At 45.7% G+C, this 18,590-nt stretch overlaps 1 protein-coding gene across 19 annotated transcripts in view; it reads right to left on the bottom strand.

Moving 5' to 3' along the window:
- DAB1 (DAB adaptor protein 1) overlaps positions 1-17,387 on the bottom strand; it is a 1,102,825-nt gene extending 1,085,438 nt beyond the window's left edge. For 7 of the 19 annotated variants that reach the window (XM_077450616.1, XM_077450615.1, XM_077450619.1 and 4 more), the window contains exon 1: positions 17,066-17,382. The gene's annotated coding sequence lies outside the window, so the exon portion shown is untranslated. Of the gene's footprint in view, positions 1-17,065 lie in introns of all 19 variants that reach the window. The other 12 variants (XM_077450621.1, XM_077450626.1, XM_077450627.1 and 9 more) reach the window with 8 other exon arrangements.
- Positions 17,388-18,590: the final 1,203 nt, after the last annotated feature.

Below are 18,590 nucleotides of genomic sequence, written 5' to 3'. Positions count from 1 at the left end.
CAGCAGGAGAAAAATTCCTTCCTGATCCCCCGAGAGGCAATCAGATTTTCCCCCGGATCAACTTTACCTATAAATGTTAGTACCCAGATATATTATGTACACTTAGGAAATAATCCAGGCCTTTCTTAAAGCAATCCACTGAGCTGGCCAGAACCACCTCTGCAGGGAGTCTATTCCACATTTTCACAGCTCTTACTGTGAAGAAACCTTTCCGTATTTGGAGATGAAATCTCTTTTCCTCTAGATGTAAAGAGTGCCCCCTTGTACTCTGGGTTGACTGTAAAGTGAATAATTTGTAGTGAATAATGTTTATACTTTGTTACATTTTGAAAATACCAATAAACATTATTGAAAAAAAATTAAACATTTAAAGTGACAAATAAAAAAGTAACAATTTATTGTGTGAACTAAAATTAACTTTAGCGTATTTTTTGTTCTTTCAACAAAAATAAGGGTTTGAGCTATAGTCACCTGACACAAAAAAGCAACCACTTCTGTTTTTTTTCCCCCCAGAGTCTTTGCTTTTAGAAAATATAGAATGTTTGGGGGTTTTAGCTAATCTTCAGGCCTCAAACGTTCGTATTAATATGTGTGAAGAAAAAAAAGAAAGAAAAAGAAAAATATCTCTGATTGAATCAATAAATTGAATAAAAGCACATCAAACTTTGAACTGCTGTTCAATGACATCTGGCAAGCCATTGAATGTACTGAGAATTTTTATACAAATTTTTGTACAATTTGTTGTGTAGATTCTACTAGTGTATACTCAGCATTGGATAGATCAACTGGTACAAAAACACATAAAAAAAAAAAAAAACAAAAAAAAAATGGGCTGTTCCAGTCCCAGGCCCCCCATCCCATCGTTCAGGTGCTTATCTAATAGTTTCTTGAAACCATCAATGCCCCCCCCCCCCCACTGAGACCACCGCCTGTGGAAGGAAATTCCACATCCTTGCCGCTCTTACAGTAAAGAACCCTCTACGTAGTTTAAGGTTAAACCTCTTTTCTTCTCATTTTAATGAGTGGCCACATGTCTTGTTAAACTCCCTTCTGCGAAAAAGTTTTCTCCCTATTGTGGGCTCTCCAGTACGATATTTGGAAATTGAAATCATATCCACTCTCAAGCGTCTCTTCTCCAGAGAGAATAAGTTCAGTGCTCACAACCTTTTCCTCATAACTAATATCCTCCAGACCCTTTATTAGCTTTGTTGCCCTTCTTTGTAGTCGCTCCATTTCCAGTACATCCTTCCTGAGGACTGGTGCCCAGAACTGGACAGTATACTCCAGGTGCGGCCGGACCAGAGTCTTGTAGAGCGGGAGAATTATCTTTTTATCTCTGGAGTTGATCCCCTTTTTAATGCCAATATTCTGTTTGCTTTGTTAGCAGCAGCTTGGCATTGCATCCCATTGCTGAGCCCATCATCTACAAGGACCCCCAGGTCCTTTTCCATCCTAGATCCCCCCCAGAGGTTCTCCCCCCAGTCTATAGATTGCATTCAGATTTTTGCCACCCAAATGCATTATTTTACATTTTTCTACATTGAACTTCATTTGTCATGTAGTTGCCCACCCCATTCATTTGTTCAGATCTTTTTGCAAGGTTTCCACATCCTGCGGAGAAGTTATTGCCCTGCTTAGCTTAGTATCGTCCGCAAATACAGAGATTGATCTGTGTACCCCATCCCCCATCCTCCAGGTTGTTTATGAACAAAATAAATAAAAGCCTTGAAAGACATTAAAGTAACTGGCAACATTGTATCTAATGGTTTAATGTAATCCCGTTACTTGCCCATAAACATTCATCGGGGGGGTGGTGATGGAATTCTTCTCTTCTTAGAGATTGTAAAGATTTTTAGAAGCCATCGTCCCGTCTTTCCCCATACAAGTCATAACCGGCGGTGACTACAGCAGCTGCTGTTTTAATGGCCCTCGTCGATCGTACAAAATGACGCTCTCTCTCGAGAATATGATTGCAAATATCACAAAAAACAGCGGCGGGGGCTCATTGGGTAGAGCCGGTGAATTTAAAGCTTTCCATGAAAGATGATCTCAATCCAATCACTAAAATTCAGATTTTTATCACAGCGATTTAATTCCATAAACTTGTGTTCCACGTCTGCAGCTTTCATAATAAGCCGTCGTGATCCTGCCATAGAGGTCCTTGTTCCGGGACTTCCTGTTACAGGGTGACAACGTTCTGAATGTTCTGTATGTAATAGCCAGGGGTGCTAGGGTGTGCTGGAGGCAGCGGCGGGCACGTCCATTAGGGGTGCACAGGCGCCGCCCCCCCATCTATGCATCTGACCCCCTGATCTACATTCAGGGCACTGGATGCATGGATTCCATTGGTGGTGGTGCGTTTTTTTAAAGCACTTGAAAGGTGATGACTGCCAAGGGGTGAGTGAGCTCACCATTCATCCCTGTCTGTGACTGAACCCCCCCCCCCCCCCCCGCCTCTGAGTGAGTACAGTAAGGTAAATCAGGGTTCTCAGCCCTTATGTTAGAGTCCCCCAGAGTTCTCCCTTACATCAGAGTCTGCAGAGTCCCCCCTTTTGCCCTGTACACACAGTCGGACATTCCGACCACAAAATCTGTCTGATTTTTTATGACGGATTTTGGCCGAAACTTGTCTTGCATACACACGGTCGCACAAAGTTGTGGGAAAATCCGATCGTTCTGAACAAGGTGACGTCAAACACGTATGTCAGGACTATAAACGGGCCAGTAGCCAATAGCTTTCGTCTCTTCGTTTATTCTGAGAATGCGTGACATTTTATCCGGCGGAATTGTCTACACACGATCGGAATTTGCTGTCGGAAAATTTTAGATCCTGCTCTCAAACTTTGTGCGATGGAGCCCACACACGCTCTCAGATTTTCCGACAACATGATCCAATCGCACATTTCCCCGTCGGAAAATCTGACCGTGTGCATTACAGTGTAAATGGGGAACTCTTGTGACTCGGCTCGGGTGCCCCCAGAGCAAGCTGCTTGCTGTGGGGGCGCTCAACAGGAGGCTGGGACCAGGATCACAGGAGAGGGACCCAAGAAAAAGAGGATTTTGGGGGCTGCTCTGTGCAAACACACTGCACAGAGCAGGTAAGTATAACATGCTTGTTATTTTTGTAGGAAAAAAAAAAAAGACACAAGACTTTACAATCACTTTAAGGACCGGAAGGATTTGCCCCCTTAATGACCAGGCCATATTTTGTGATACGGCACTGCGTCGCTTTAATTGACAATTGCGCGGTCGTGCGACGCTGTACCCAAACAAAATTGATGTCCTTTTTCTTCCCACAGAGCTTTCTTTTGGTGGTATTTGATCACCTCTGTGGTTTTTATTTTTTGCACTATAAACAAACAAATAGCAACAATTTTTTTTTTTTTACTTTTTTGCTATAATACATATCCAAAAATACAAATGTATTCATCAGTTTATGCCGATATATATATTCTTCTACATATTTTTGGTAAAAAAAAAAAAAAAAAAAACGCAATAGGCATATATCGATTGGTTTGAGCAAAACTATGGGATAGATCCAAATTTATCCACTTTTAGGCGATCCCTGAAAACTTTCTTCTTCAGAGAAGCCTATCCTGCCTCCATCTAACAACTGCACTATTTTCTCCATTAGCTCATCCCCCACAGCTATTACCCTTTTGTATAACTTGACCCTCCCTCCTAGATTGTAAGCTCTAATGAGCAGGGCCCTCTGATTCCTCCTGTATTGCATTGTATTGTAATGTCTGCCCTAATGTTGTAAAGCGCTGCATAAACTGTCGGCCCTATATAAATCCTGTATAATAATAATAATAATAGATGTTGGGACTTTTATTCATTTTTATTGTTTCTACTGATTATGGCGATCTGCGATTTTTAGTGGGACTGCGACATTGCGGCGAACAAATCTGATTCCAAATGACACTTTTTGGGGATCAGTGACATAATTACATTGATCAATGTTATAAAAATGCACAGATCAATGTAAAAATTACTCTGGCAGGTAAGGGATTCAAACTAGGGGGCGATCAAGGGGTCAACTGTGTTCCCTTGGTGTGTTCTAACTGTAGAGGGATGAGCTGGCTGGGACTTGACAGAGATTACTGTTCCTGATGACTGGAAACAGTAGATCTCTGATATGTCTCCTGTCAAAATGGGGATTTGCCTTGTTTACAAAGGCAGATCCCCATTCTGCCCCTGTATTAGGCGATCGCGGGCCGCCAGGCAGACATCGAGTCCACCCGACCCGCGGGCACAGTCCCGCAGCGTGCAACGGGCGCGCAACCACAACTGCACGGGCTGATGTACAATGATGGCAGTTCGCGCAGGAGAGCCAACCAGCACAACTGTGGCGGGCGGTCGTTAAGTGGTTAATTGCAAAGTATATGTATAGTTTATACTATAAAAAAAAATTGCTGTGCACCGCTAAAGTATTTGGGTTTGACTTGCAAAAAAGGGACAACCCTAGGAGCAGGGGCGGATCCATAGTCTGGTTTCGGGAAGGGCACAGCCAGAAAATAAGTTTTTTTGCGAGCAATTTATCGGGAGGCTAGGTGGCACTGTGACAGTTTGCAGGGAATTCTGGGAGGCTAGGTTGCACTGTGGAAGATTTGAGGGCACTATGGGAGGCTGGGTGGCACTGTGGCAGGTCGGTGGGCGCTGTGGAAGGCTGGGTGGCACTGTGGCAGGTCAGAGGGCACTGTGGAGGTTGAAGAATCTCAGGGTGCTCGCAACCTTTCCTCATAACTAATATCCTCCAGACCCTTTATTAGCTTTGCTGCCCTTCTTTGTACTTCGCTCCATTTCCAGTACATCCTTCCTGAGGACTGGTGCCCAGAACTGGACAGTATACTCCAGGTGCGGCCGGACCAGAGTCTTGTAGAGCGGGAGAATTATCGTTTTATCTCTGGAGTTGATCCCCTTTTTAATGCCAATATTATGTTTGCTTTGTTAGCAGCATCTTGGCATTGTATGCCATTGCTGAGCTTATCGTCTACTAGGACCCCCAGGTCCTTTTCCATCCTAGATTCCGCCAGAGGGTCTCCCCCCCCCCCCCCCCCAGTGTATAGATCGCATTCAAATTTTTGCAACCTAAATGCATTATTTTACATTTTTAAACATTAAACCTCATTTGCCATGTAGTTTGTTCAGATCTTTTTGCAAGGTTTCCGCATCCTGCGGAGAAGTTATTGCCCTGCTTAGCTTAGTATCATCAGAAAATACAGAGATTGAACTGTTTACCCCATCCCCATCCTCCAGGTCGTTTATGAACAAATTAAACAAGATTGGTCCAGCACAGAACCCTGGGGGACCCCACTACCCACCCCTGACCATTCCGAGTAAAGTTGCCCTTTAAATATCTTAACACTACAATGTTGCATTTTGTTAAGGAATGAGCGGGATCTGCAGGGACAACATCAGGTAAATTAGGCAATAGACAAAGCCACCGCTCCTGTGCCATGTCCAATTAACAATAATTGAATGCAAGGTGCGGATGTGTATTGTGTGCCATCACTCTCTTTAGTCCGGTCGGGTTGGGTTCATATTCCACGGATTGTTTCCTGGTGATACGCGGGAATTCCCAGTAGTTCCTCCAATCCCATCATACTCTCCCTGGCGTCTTATCTTGCTGGATGAATACAATGGAGGTGGAGGAGGGGGACATTACACATCCAGGCTTATGTTCAGTTCCCCGACAAGAAGAGAAGTCACATTACAGGCAATCGTACAAAATGGAGTCCTGCTCAGAGCAGCCAATCAGAATTCAGCTGCTGTTGACCGTTCACTAAACAACCGTCTTCCCTTCTACAATGTCCAATAATTATTTCCCTTTTCCAGGGTCCTCATCTGAGCCCCTCTTACATCAGGATCCCCATCACAGCCCCCCCCCACTCAGATCAGGTTCCCCATCTGAGCCCCCCTTACATCAGGATCCCCATTACAGCCCCCCTCACTTAGATCAGGGTCCTCATCTGAGCCCCCCTTACATCAGGATCCCCATCACAGCCCCCCTCACTTAGATCAGGGTCCTCATCTGAGCCCCTCTTATATAAGTATCCCCATCACAGCACCCCACTTAGATCAGGGTCCTCATCTGAGCCCCCCTTACATCAGGATCCCCATCATAGCTCCCCTCCCCACTTAGATCAGGGTCCTCATCTGAGCCCCCCTTACATCAGGATCCCCATCACAGCCCCCCCCCCCCCACTCAGATCAGGTTCCCCATATGAGCCCCCCTTACATCAGGATCCCCATCACAGCTCCCCCCACTTAGATCAGGGTCCTCATCTGAGCCCCCTTACATCAGGATCCCCATCACAGCCCCCCTCACTTAGATCAGGGTCCTCATCTGAGCCCCTCTTATATAAGTATCCCCATCACAGCACCCCACTTAGATCAGGGTCCTCATCTGAGCCCCCCTTACATCAGGATCCCCATCATAGCTCCCCTCCCCACTTAGATCAGGGTCCTCATCTGAGCCCCCCTTACATCAGGATCCCCATCACAGCCCCCCCCCCCACTCAGATCAGGTTCCCCATATGAGCCCCCCTTACATCAGGATCCCCATCACAGCTCCCCCCACTTAGATCAGGGTCCTCATCTGAGCCCCCTTACATCAGGATCCCCATCACAGCCCCCCTTACTTAGATTAGGGTCCTCATCTGAGCCCCCCTTACATCAGGATCCCCATTACAGCCCCCCTCACTTAGATCAGGGTCCTCATCTGAGCCCCCCTTACATCAGGATCCCCATCACAGCCCCCCACCTAGATCAGGGTCCTCATCTGAGCCCCCCTTACATCAAGATTCCCATCACAGCCCCCCTCCCCACACACACACAGGTCAAGGTCCTCATCAGAGATGAAACATAGACCACAGACAGCCTCTGCTGACCTTAATCCAAAATTTGTGCACATTTAGGACACACCGCTGACCCTAGATCCAGATGTGGCCTATAGCTTGGCTCAAGTAATGTAGCCCAAAACCAACCCCCCCCCCTCCATTATCTCCTTATTATGTTTTATTAGGAGTCTCATTCAATTACAGCCAATGTGATTTAGGGGTTCAGAGGAATGGGACCTTTACCTTCTACCCCCCCCACCCCACACACACACACACACATTCTATGGGATTATTCTTCAGCCCTGATGAAGGGAGCCCATTGTGACCCTGAAAACTCATTGATGTAACTCAGCATACTTCAGAATAAAACTGAATTTTTGGGGGGAACTTTAAAAAAAAAATTGGGTCTGGCATTTCCTTGCCACACTCCAGCATGCAAAAGTTTAAGCCGTACACAGAAAACCACCAACCTACCCAATGCATGCGTCACATAGGTGTGCGCAGCCTATTGCATTAGGGTGTGCACCCCAAATGTATTAAAACATGGAAGGTGCTAGTAGGGCAATGGAGGGTGTCAGTAGAGCAGGGGACTTGTCAGTAGGACAGAGGATGGTGTCAGTAGAGCAGTGGACAGTGTCAGAAAGGGGGGGGGGGGGGGTTGGGGATTTTTGGTGAAATATCAGCAGAGGGAATGGGGTGATTGGGGTGTGCGCACCCCCCTGAGCACGCCTATGCATGCACAACAGATTAAACCAAATCATTTTATGGAAGCGCTTTGCCCTTTCAGTGCTTTGTGGATGTTTCATGGCATTAGATACTCTATTACTTTTAATCCTACAGACCACTTGTCTTTTGTCCCCTGCTTGACCATAGCTGGCCCCCAACAGGTCCCCTTTAAGGGTACATGTCCAATCCAGCTGGCCCAGCACAGGTCCCCTTTAAGGGTACATGTCCAATCCAGCTCGCCCAGCACAGGTCCCCTTTAAGGGTACATGTCCAATCCAGCTGGCCCAGCACAGGTCAAAGTTGGTTTTCCTTTGGATGGGTTGTGGACGGGTGAGAACCTATCACATGATGGTACCAGAAGTAAAGGGAATCTCCTTAATGGGGATCCAGATAGCAGATATACGTTTCGGTCATTGCTCACGCTATCCATAACTAAAATTAAATATGTATTTGCTTGTAGCTGTGCCTAATACACACCTCCCAACATTGTGAGATGGGAATGAGGGACACCTACTAGCAAATGTATGTAGGCATAGGACACGCCCCCTGCCACACCCCCTTAAAGGAGAATTAACCCCAAAAAAAAGGTATTACTACTATTCCGTTATATTGGCTTTTAAAATATACAAATGCAGCAATTTAGAAATCAGATGAAAGGTTTAGCATTGGGAAACACTTTTTGAAAGATAAAAAGTGGATTTTATATACAACTATATAGATCAGACCAAAATGAGGGACAAATGAGGAGGAACGAGGGACAGAGGGACATTGCTCCAAATCAGGGACAGCTGGAGGGTATGCTAATGGCATTATCATTTGTCAATCAGTTTTGTTACAATCAATAATATATTCTAAGATCAATGAATAAGAAGTGCTATTAAGGGAACCATAGAAACAGCTGACGTGACTCTCAGTTGACACTGAAGCTAACAATCTGCTGCTCCTCCCCCACCTGACTCTCCTCCCTTTCCCCCGTATCTAATATGGGGTCTGTTTTACTTCCACTAATTACCCTATAGCACGCGCTAATGCCGTGTATGCATGACTGGACTTTCCGGCAGACTAGGTCCGACGGAATCAGTCCGTCGGACAAACCGATTGTGTGTGGGCTAAACCGATCGTTTTTCATTAAAAAAAATCAGACGGACCTAGAAATAGAACATGTTTCAAATCTGTCTGACGGACTCAATTCCTATCGGGAAAACCGTTCATCTGTGTGCTGGTCCGATGGACTAAATACAGCCCGAGGGAAACTATTGGCTATTGAACTTCCTTTTTTAGTCCCCTCTTACGTCAACACGTTCAAAACAAAAGGACTTTCGAACGGACTTAGTCTGATCGTGTGTGGCCAAGTCTGTTCATTCGGAAAGTCTGTCGGAACTCCGCCGAAAGTCCGCCGGGAAGACCGTCGGACCTAGTCTGCCAGAAAGTCCGGTCGTGTGTATGCGGGATATCACTATCACTCTGTAGCAGCCTTTCTAAAACCCTTTTATTATGGAAGAACCCCTCAGTTTCAGGTCTCAGGAAACCCCTACTGATAATTGCCATGTCTACAGCTCATGGCACCATGGGGTGAACAGTGAGCCAATTAGGCTGTGCCCCCTTACATCAGCAGTCAGTGAAATCCTCCCTTATATAAATAGCCGGTGGGGATAGACTCCTCTAGACTGGTAGTCAGTGGGAGAAGGGTCCCTTTAAATTGGTGGTCAGTGGGAAGAATACCCCTTACATTAGGTGATCAGATGGAAGAATGTCCCTTACATTGGTGGTCAGTGGGCATAATGCTCCTTACATTGGTGGTCATTAAGAAGCATATACTGTAACCCTTACATTGGGGGTCAATGGGAAGAATGTTTCTTACATTGCTGATAATCAGTGGGAAGAATGTTCCTTACATTGGTGGTCAATGGGAGGAATGCCCCTTATATTAGTGATCAGATGGGAGAATGTCCCTTACATTGGTGGTCATTGAGAAGCATATAATCCTTACATTGGTGATCAGTGGGAAGAATGCTCCTTACATTGGTGGTCAGTGGGAAGAATGTCCCTTATATTGGTGGTAATATGGGCATAATGTTCCTTACATTGGTGGTCACTGAGAAGCATATAACCCTTACATTGGTGGTCAGTGGGAAGAATGCTACTTACATTAGTGGTTAGGGAAAAGAATGTTGCTTATGTTGGTTGCCAGTGGAAAGAAAGTTCCTCAGATTGGTGGTCAATGAGAAGAAAGCTTCCCAGACAGATCAGTGGTGTCAGTGAAAGGCAGACATTTTTGATTTCTGAAGGAACTTCTCGCAACCTCTGAAGGAATCTTCGGGTTCCACAGGACTCTGGTTGAGAAAGGCTAATCTAGGGCAATATCACATCTCTATCATTCATTCAGAATTCAAAATGGCAGCCCCCCTATTTTTATATATGGTACCCAAAGTAAAAATGCGCCAAATGTATTTAACAACAATCCTGTTGTTATTAATACAATAGATAATTTACTGAACACAAATGGCAGGAGTTTTAAGCCCACATTATTCAAAACTGTCAGTACATTGTGTATTACATGCTGTTCATACTCAGTCACTATGACATTTGTTTTTTTTTGTATTCTGCAAAAAAAAAAAACCTGGTTAATGCTGTTGTTCTCTGTCCCTCCCTCTTTGTCTGTGTCCCCAATGGAACCTGAGATTGTGTAGACCAGCCGTTGCCACATCTACTGAGCATGCTCCAGTTTCAGTTCCCATCTAAGCTGTTCATGTCTTCCTTTTTCTTATCTGTGCAGCCCACATGACTATAGAGTCACACATTTGGGCCTATACACAGGAATTAATAGGAGTCCCCTCCCTCTTCCATGCCCACTAAACCGCTAAACACAATAGGGGTGGGATATTGCATGTTGACTGACGGAGGCTTCACCGCCCCATAATTCTAAGCACATACAAACCATAGACACAAGCTGCAGGGGCGTGATTGTTAGAACCATCCCCTAGATAGCCCATGTTTTTGCACAAATACATATTTGTATGGTGATTTACAACTTTTGTTTTTATATTAAATATTTTATTGAACATGTGACTGACAGCAGAGGACTAGAGGCTCCTTCCACAGATATTTCCCTGCAAGTGTGGCTGGGCTAGAGCTGGGTCACATGACAGTTGTTAATCAATTATGAACAAAAAGGTACGTGGATATATATTTTTTTAATAAAATAAATACCGTGCCATCATCCTTAAATATAAAGAGAAGGGGTAATGTAAATGAAACGGAGTGTGTGTGTGGAATCACTTTAACTGGTAGGAACTTTAGACAAAGAACCCGATTCATCAATAAGCATATTATGTAACCAACTCTTGATATTGAGTTAAAATCAGAGAAAAAAAAAAGTTGAGAGTACAACCATGTAAGTGGCCATGACCTGACCAGCCCCGCCCCCGAAGAGCATTATTGAAAAAAAATTGTGCTATTGTCCTCTTTTGTCTTTAGATAATGGCTTCCTGTTGTAGAGGTTTGAAAAGGGTTCCAGCAAAGACATGAAACAGAAGTGTTGCGATATGTGTAACATCAAGTACAGTATTACAAGGCCTTTACTAATTGGTATCCAACTATAACTATATTTTCCTATGATCATACATGCAGGATCACTGATGGGGGGGGGGGGGGCAGCACCGGTCCTTCTATAGAGGGCCCGGGTGCACAGTGATGGCCCGGACAACAGGGGGAGTCGGTGCAGCTGGGCAGAGGTGCAATTACAGAAGGATTCCCAGTGTGGCTCTCTGCAGCAGCTGAAAGCCGGCTTCTCTCCCTCACGCAATCTGTCAGCTGCTACAGGGGGAGACACTTGCACAGGGCATCATTCCTGTAATTGCTTCCATACATGCAGGATCACTGATGGGGGGGCAGCACCGGTCCTTCTATAGAGGGCCTGGGTGCACAGTGATGGCCCGGACAACAGGAGGAGTCGGTGCAGCTGGGCAGAGGTGCAATTACAGAAGGATTCCCAGTGTGGCTCTCTGCAGCAGCTGAAAGCTGGCTTCTCTCCCTCACGCAATCTGTCAGCTGCTACAGGGGGAGACACTTGCACAGGGCATCATTCCTGTAATTGCTTCCTCCGCAGCGATGCCCCTCCCTGATCTGCCTGCTTTTGATTACCCGTGTCACTGAGCCTCCCTCCTGCCCCTTCCTGTGGTGCCGCCGGCTTCCCTGTCCCACCGGCTGCCGTCGGTACAGGGCATGTGTCAGGATGGAGAGCGGAGGAAGGGGCTGGTAAATATGTCATTTACCGGCCTCTTCCTTTTTTGAATAGACAAAGTGAGTGATCAGTACTGATCACTCCTGTGTCCATTGATAACTGAGCATAGTAAACTGTAGGAAAGGAAAGGTGAGCACATGTTGGGTAACTTTAAGGGAAGACTCTGCTGTGTGAGAGCCGCATTCCTGAAGCTCAGCCTGACTGTCAGTTTGCATCACCAAAGTCATAGCGAATGCCAGTTCCCACCTGAAGCTTCTCACAGAAGTATTTTGTTTTTTCTTGTCAGATCCCCTTTGCAAGGAGGAATCAAAATGAGCCACTTTTTCTTCTCCCCTCTGCCACTTTGTTGAATTATTCACCGTTCCTCTTGTGGTTGTGTGAATATCGCCTTCAGAAAAACCCCTAGAGCTCAATAAAATTTACATTTTTGCAGTCTGCCTTCCTCCACGGCTCTCTGTGAACCTTCGACAGCGCGAAATATCCATGACAAGATATTATGGGAGAGCCGGGGCATAAGAAGAGCTTATTTCTCACGGCGATTGGGGTTGGAGGCTGCACCTGCAAAATACGCCTGTACGCCGATTAGGAACCTCAGTCCACAATCCAGACGTCTTTAAAAAAAAAAACGTCTTGGATATTGGACAGAAAGATCCCCAAGGGCCTGCCTCTTCAAATTGTCTATTTATGTGAAACAAGAGCAGCTGAGAGAGGGGATGACAATTCCAGGATGAGCATGAGAGCTGGTACATATGGACCTCATAAACAGTGGGGGTGGGGGGGGTGAAGTCCTCCACAAGCGACTACTACCTGAATATAAATATGGATGGAAAGATGGACGGATGAAAAGAAGGAGATAAGGATGGATGAATGGATGGAAAGGAGAATGGATGGAAGGAAGGAAGAAAGTTTAGATGAATGGATTGATGGAAGGAAGGAAGGAAGCATGAATGGATTGATGGATGGAAGGAAGAAAGTATGTATGGATTGATTGATAGAAGGAAGGAAGGTAGGACGGAAGGAAGGATTAATGTAAGGAAGGGAGGAAGGAAAGAAGGATGAATGGATTGATGGATGAATGAATGGATTGATGGACGGATAGAAGGAAGGAAGGATGGAGAGCTGAGAGAGGGGATGACAATGAGCATGAGAGCCGGTACATATAAGCCTCATAGACAATGGGGGGAGGGACAAAGTCCCCCACAAGCTACTACTACCTAAATATAAATATGGGTGGAAAGATGGATGGATAAAAGGAAGGAAGGATGGATGGAGATAAGAACGGATGGAAGGAAGGAAGAAAGTTTGGATGAATGGATTGATGGAAGGATGGATGGAAGGAAGGAAGGAAGGCTGTATGGATTTATGGATTGATTGATTGATGGAAGGATGGAAGGAAGGAAAGAAGGATGAATGTATGGAAGGGGGGAAGAAAAAAAAAGGATGAATGAATTGATGGATGGATGAATGGATTGATGGATGGATAGAAGGAAGGAAGGATGGAGAGCTAAGAGAGAGGATGACAATTCCAGAATGAGCATGAGATCTGGTACATATGAGCCTCATAGACAGTGGGGGGAGGGATGAAGTCCCCTACAATCAACAACTACCTGAATATAAACATAGAGGAATGGGAGGAAGGAAGGATGGATGGATGGAAGGAAAGATAGATAGATAGATAGATAGATAGATAGATAGATAGATAGATAGATAGATAGATAGATAGATAGATAGATAGAAGGAAGGATGAATGGATGGAAAGAAGGATGGATAGATGGATGAATGGATCGCTAGAAGTATGGAGGCATGGATGCAAGGAAAGAAGGATGGATAAATGGAAGGATGGATAGATGGATGGCCAAAGCTCTCTCATGGTTCATAGTATACAAATGACATCAAGCAGAAAACACTTAACTTATATCCAAATACAAGTCACCAAAGAACCTCTGTTCAAAATCTATTTTGGGTCCCCCACAATCATCTACTGCCTGAATACAAAAACATATTCATGATAGATAGATAGATAGATAGATAGATAGATAGATAGATAGATAGATAGATAGATAGATAGATAGATAGATAGATAGATAATTATGACTTGGTGGTTGGTTAATTGGTTGGTTGGATAGTCAAAGCTCCCTCATGCAACATAATATGCAACTGGCATCAAGCAGAAAACACTTCACTTCCAGTCTTAATATAAGCCTCCTACATAGTGGTGGACAAAGTCCCCATAGGGCTCCTGCCCACATTTTTGGGCCCACCACACTCAACTATTGTCCAGGTAAAAACAATTATTCCTGTGGACAGACAGATGGTTACAAAAGCAACCTTTGTGAACTTTCTCACTATTCATACTATACAATCGAAGGCAAACACACCTTTTGCTTCCAGTCCGAATGGCGTCAAGTAAAAAAAAGAAAAAAGAAAAAGGGAGATCCGTCCTACATATCTCACGTTGGCCTGACCCACATCTAGTATTAACGGGCCCCCAAGTCCCAGAGAGCCCTGTGCACAGTCAGTAGGCACAAATGCCACGCACGCCCCTTGCTGATACATGCTCACCAGAATGCGCCTAAAGAGGTATTTTAAAAGTTCGGCCAACCCTTCTATCTGTGCCAAACACATGGCTTGTTGCAAAGTCAAAAAAAATAAAAATTCCATCGAAGGATTACTCTGTGCCTGTGTTTCCCCACATCTCCTGCTGTGCCCAAGTGCAACACTAAAATAAAATAATCAACCATATCGGTGGAGGAGAATGAAAGGAATGGATATTGCTCCCTGGTCTGGTATCCCAGAGTGGCTCCTCTACTGCCGTATTGGTTCATTGTCTTTTCTGTGGCTTCAAAGACCCGTTTAATAGGGTTGTTTTAATAACACGCCACACTGGCAATAAAATATTATTTAGACGAGGGCTAAAGTTTTACGATCAATGGAACCCAACAGAAAAAAGAAATAAACGCTTTCAAGACCAAGCTCCCGTCTTTTGCTGCGGCCAAGGCACTACAAGCCCCAGTGTTGGCTCACTGGGGTTTGCAGTTGGCATACCGGAGATTGTAGTTGGCATACCGGGGCTTGCAGTTGCAGTACCAGAGATTGTAGTTGGCATATCGGGGGCTTGCAGTTGCAATGGTGGAGATTGTAGTTGGCATATCGGGGGGGGGGGCTTGCATTTGCAATACCGGAGATTGTAGTTGGCATATCGGGGGGCTTGCAGTTGCAATACCGGAGATTGTAGTTGGCATATCGGGGGGCTTGCAGTTGCAATACTGGAGATTGTAGTTGGCAAATCGGGGGGGGGGGGGGGGTGGAATTGGAATACTGGAGATTGTAGTTGGCATATTGGGGGGCTTGCAGTTGCAATACCGGAGATTGTAGTTGGCATATCGGGGGGCTTGCAGTTGCAATACCAGAGATTGTAGTTGGCATATCGGGGGGGCTTGCAGTTGCAATACCGGAGATTGTAGTTGGCATATCGGGGGGGCTTGCAGTTGCAATACCGGAGATTGTAGTTGGCATATCAGGGGGGCTTGCAGTTGCAATACCAGAGATTGTAGTTGGCATATCAGGGGGGCTTGCAGTTGCAATACCGGAGATTGTAGTTGGCAAATCGGGGGGGCTTGCAGTTGCAATACCGGAGATTGGAGTTGGCATATCGGGGGGGGGGGGGGGGGCTTGCAGTTGCAATACCAGAGATTGTAGTTGACATACCAGGGTTTGCAATCGGCATACCAGAGATTGTAGTTGGCATACCGGGGCTTAAGGTTGTTCATCATCTTCATGAAGATGAGCCTAAGATTAAAACAAATATTTTGCAAGAGCAGGAGCTTGGCAGCGTTTACGAGAAAAATTAGGAGGCAATCGAAAGCTTACAAAATGCTGGCGTTGAAGAGAAAGCAAACACGAGCCAATCTCAAGACTCTTTAGAAAAGAGAGCAATGGAATAATAAGACCCCCCCTAAAAAAAAAAAGAGAGAAGATCTCTTTTCGAGGCTTGTTCTCTGGAGCTTCTTCTGTAGTGACAGGAGGAACAGGGAGAAAAAATTGCAAATCACAACCATTTTTTCCCTGACATGTGCTTGCCAATGTGAGCCTTTGCAGTTCCATCTGGCTAAGACAGGGGTTTTTGAAAGCTACTTCACCTCTCGCGGCTTTCATACATTTTCTAATACAATATTATCCGTGGTACATACATCACCGTAGCCAAGAAGACAGCAATTAGATGAAGGATCTAGGCTTGGCGATAGCCGCGCAACAAATCCATCTCCTCCATGCAAACCTATTTGGAGGACAGTCTACTTAATTACGTGCTGTCACTGGGAGAGAAAAAAAAAAAAAAAGGGGGTCTCTGGGATTTTTCGAAGCGCGGTTTCTGCAGCGTGCAAAAAAAAAAAAAAGGGGGTTAAGCTGCCTCCTCTGGTCTTCTAGCTCCATGATCCGGTACCTGTAGCTAAACCTAAGAACCTCCACCCTATAAATATTCATTCTTTTTAATAACGGTTGGCTCCAACGTGTAGCAAGTTAGCCTTTCAAAGCCATACTGGCACAAGTCATGGATTTTTTTTTTTTTTTTTTCCGTCAGCACCCCGGGAGACTCCCTTTTGCTCTTCAAAAAAAAAAAATATATATATGTATTTATATGGAAGTCACCAATGCAATGTAGCAAAGAAAATTTTTTAATTAATACATAGGAAGCCAATAAAGGGCATCAAGAGCAGAGTACACTATCTGAACCCAAATTAGCTCCATCCCTTATTCCAGTCACATATGTAGACAGATGCATTAGAAGGATGATATTCAAGCTTGCGCTGGTCAAACGAAAAGGGGGGGTGTTAAATTTGATTGAAAGTGGACAGTGCAGAGGGGAGGAGGATTTTGTTTGGGGGGGGGGGGGGGGGTTACGGCATTTGGGATTTAAATAAATAAAAGTTTTTTTCATGTGACATTTCAATGGTAGAATGCAATGTGACATTCAGAAGGATTAATGGGTCTCCTCTCTGAGGATGGACTCAGTTTGGATATAGGTGATTGATTTAAGCCCCCCCCCCCCCCCCCCGGTGCTTCAGTCATAGGGGTCCCCCCCTTTTTTTTTTTTTATTTCCTTATGCATCAAAGAAGCTAAAATAAGAAAAAAAAAAATGAATAAATCCCCTGCATTTTTTTTTCCATTGAGATATTGCAGGAGCACCATCAACCCCCTATAGCCGTATCACCCACCGCCAACCATCATGACTGCAATCAAGATGCATTCCCTTACCTTATAGAGGATGCAATGCTGTGATCAGGGTCCAGTCCTCTTGTTGCATCAGTTGAATCTTTTTTTTTTTTTCCTTCTTCCCCTTTTTTTTTTTTTTCAGTGAAGATTTTTAAGGATCCAAGCCTGTGTCCACCCTGTAGGTTCCTTAAAGCCAAGAGCAGGAGAAGCTGGGCATCCCCCCCACACAGTAGAAAATCCTTTAGCAGTTTCGGTCCAGTGAGAGCAGCAGCAGCAGCAGCAGCAGAGGCACCTCAATCACAGCATCAGCATCAGAGGCTGTACCGGCTCCTCTGCAGGCCACATCTCTCATTGCTTCTACATCACTACCGCATTCCTGCTAATAGAGCCGCCCCGCCAAGATGCTGCTACTTTCTGCTGCTTTCGCCTCTGTGCAGCCAAAAGGCAGCAGCAATCCCCCTGAGGAGGGGTCCTGGCATCCAGCACAGGCGAGGGCAAGCTGGCAGATTTTTTTTTTATCCCCCCCCAATGAGGGCAAATATATCCAGCTGGCCCAGATAACACGACTCTAAGCCTCCTGTATTCCCATTGCCAAGGGGGGGGGGGGGGGGGGGGGCGCAAAGAGGGCGCTTTAACCCTTACCAACATCAGCTGTTGCAGTAATCCAGCAACTGTCACCCATTGCTGAGGATGGGCTGATTTTGGAGGCTTTAAGGGTCAGTCCACCCAAAAGTGATATTTCGGTCTATGGGAGATGCTGGCAAGTTAAAGCCTATCTCCAAGGAAATCAAAAGTCTTTAAGGGCGGCTGCCCCCCCTCTCACGACGCAAGGGTTAAATGCCTGTTTAGGTCTACAGCAGCGTTTCTCAACCTCCTTTTCAGTCCCGGTGTTCTGGCAAAAACTGTCCCCCCGTCGGATAGTGTCTGCCCCGTACTGCGCAGGCGCAGCGCTTGCACAGTACGGAGGACAAGGATGCGCACTTGCTAGTACCTTCTGCCCTGAGTCCAGGTACAAGCCCCACCATGCAAGTGGACATACGTTAGCACTTAGTAACAGGGCCCCTCGCGGGCTCGCTTCGCTCGCCATGCTTCGGGCTCGACCTCGCTGCGCTCGCCAATTTTTTATTCTAACTCCATGTACACTTGAAAGGTGGGGCTTGAACCTGGACTCAGTGCGCAGGCGCCGTTCATCTTCGGAGACCATCGGCGCCTCCTTGTCCTCCGTACTGCGCAAGCTCAGTACAGGGCGGACACTATCCGACGGGGGACAGTATTCGGCACAATACCGGCACCCTTTAAGAGTCTGGAGGCACCCCAGTCTGAAATGCTTCTTATCCATGGGAAACCTGAGCCTGGGACCATGCACACAACTGCCTTGATGAAATTAACTTCACATCAGAGGTCCCCATCGTATCAGAGCCCCCTTTAAGTCAGAGCCTCCCCCCCCCATCAAATCAGAAGCTCCCCATTACATTAGAGGTCCCCCGGTCACATCAGAGTCCCCCCTATGCATCAGAAACACCCCTATACATGAGAGCCACCAATTACATCATAATACCCCATAATC

This window comes from Lithobates pipiens, unplaced genomic scaffold (genome assembly GCF_037356315.1).
Source record: "Lithobates pipiens isolate NorthernLeopardFrog02 unplaced genomic scaffold, aLitPip1_a1.2 Scaffold_23, whole genome shotgun sequence".
In the NCBI taxonomy this organism is placed as follows: Eukaryota; Metazoa; Chordata; class Amphibia; order Anura; family Ranidae; genus Lithobates; species Lithobates pipiens.
Note: the sequence above shows the minus strand (reverse complement) of the source record. Positions and strands in the feature narration are given on the sequence as shown.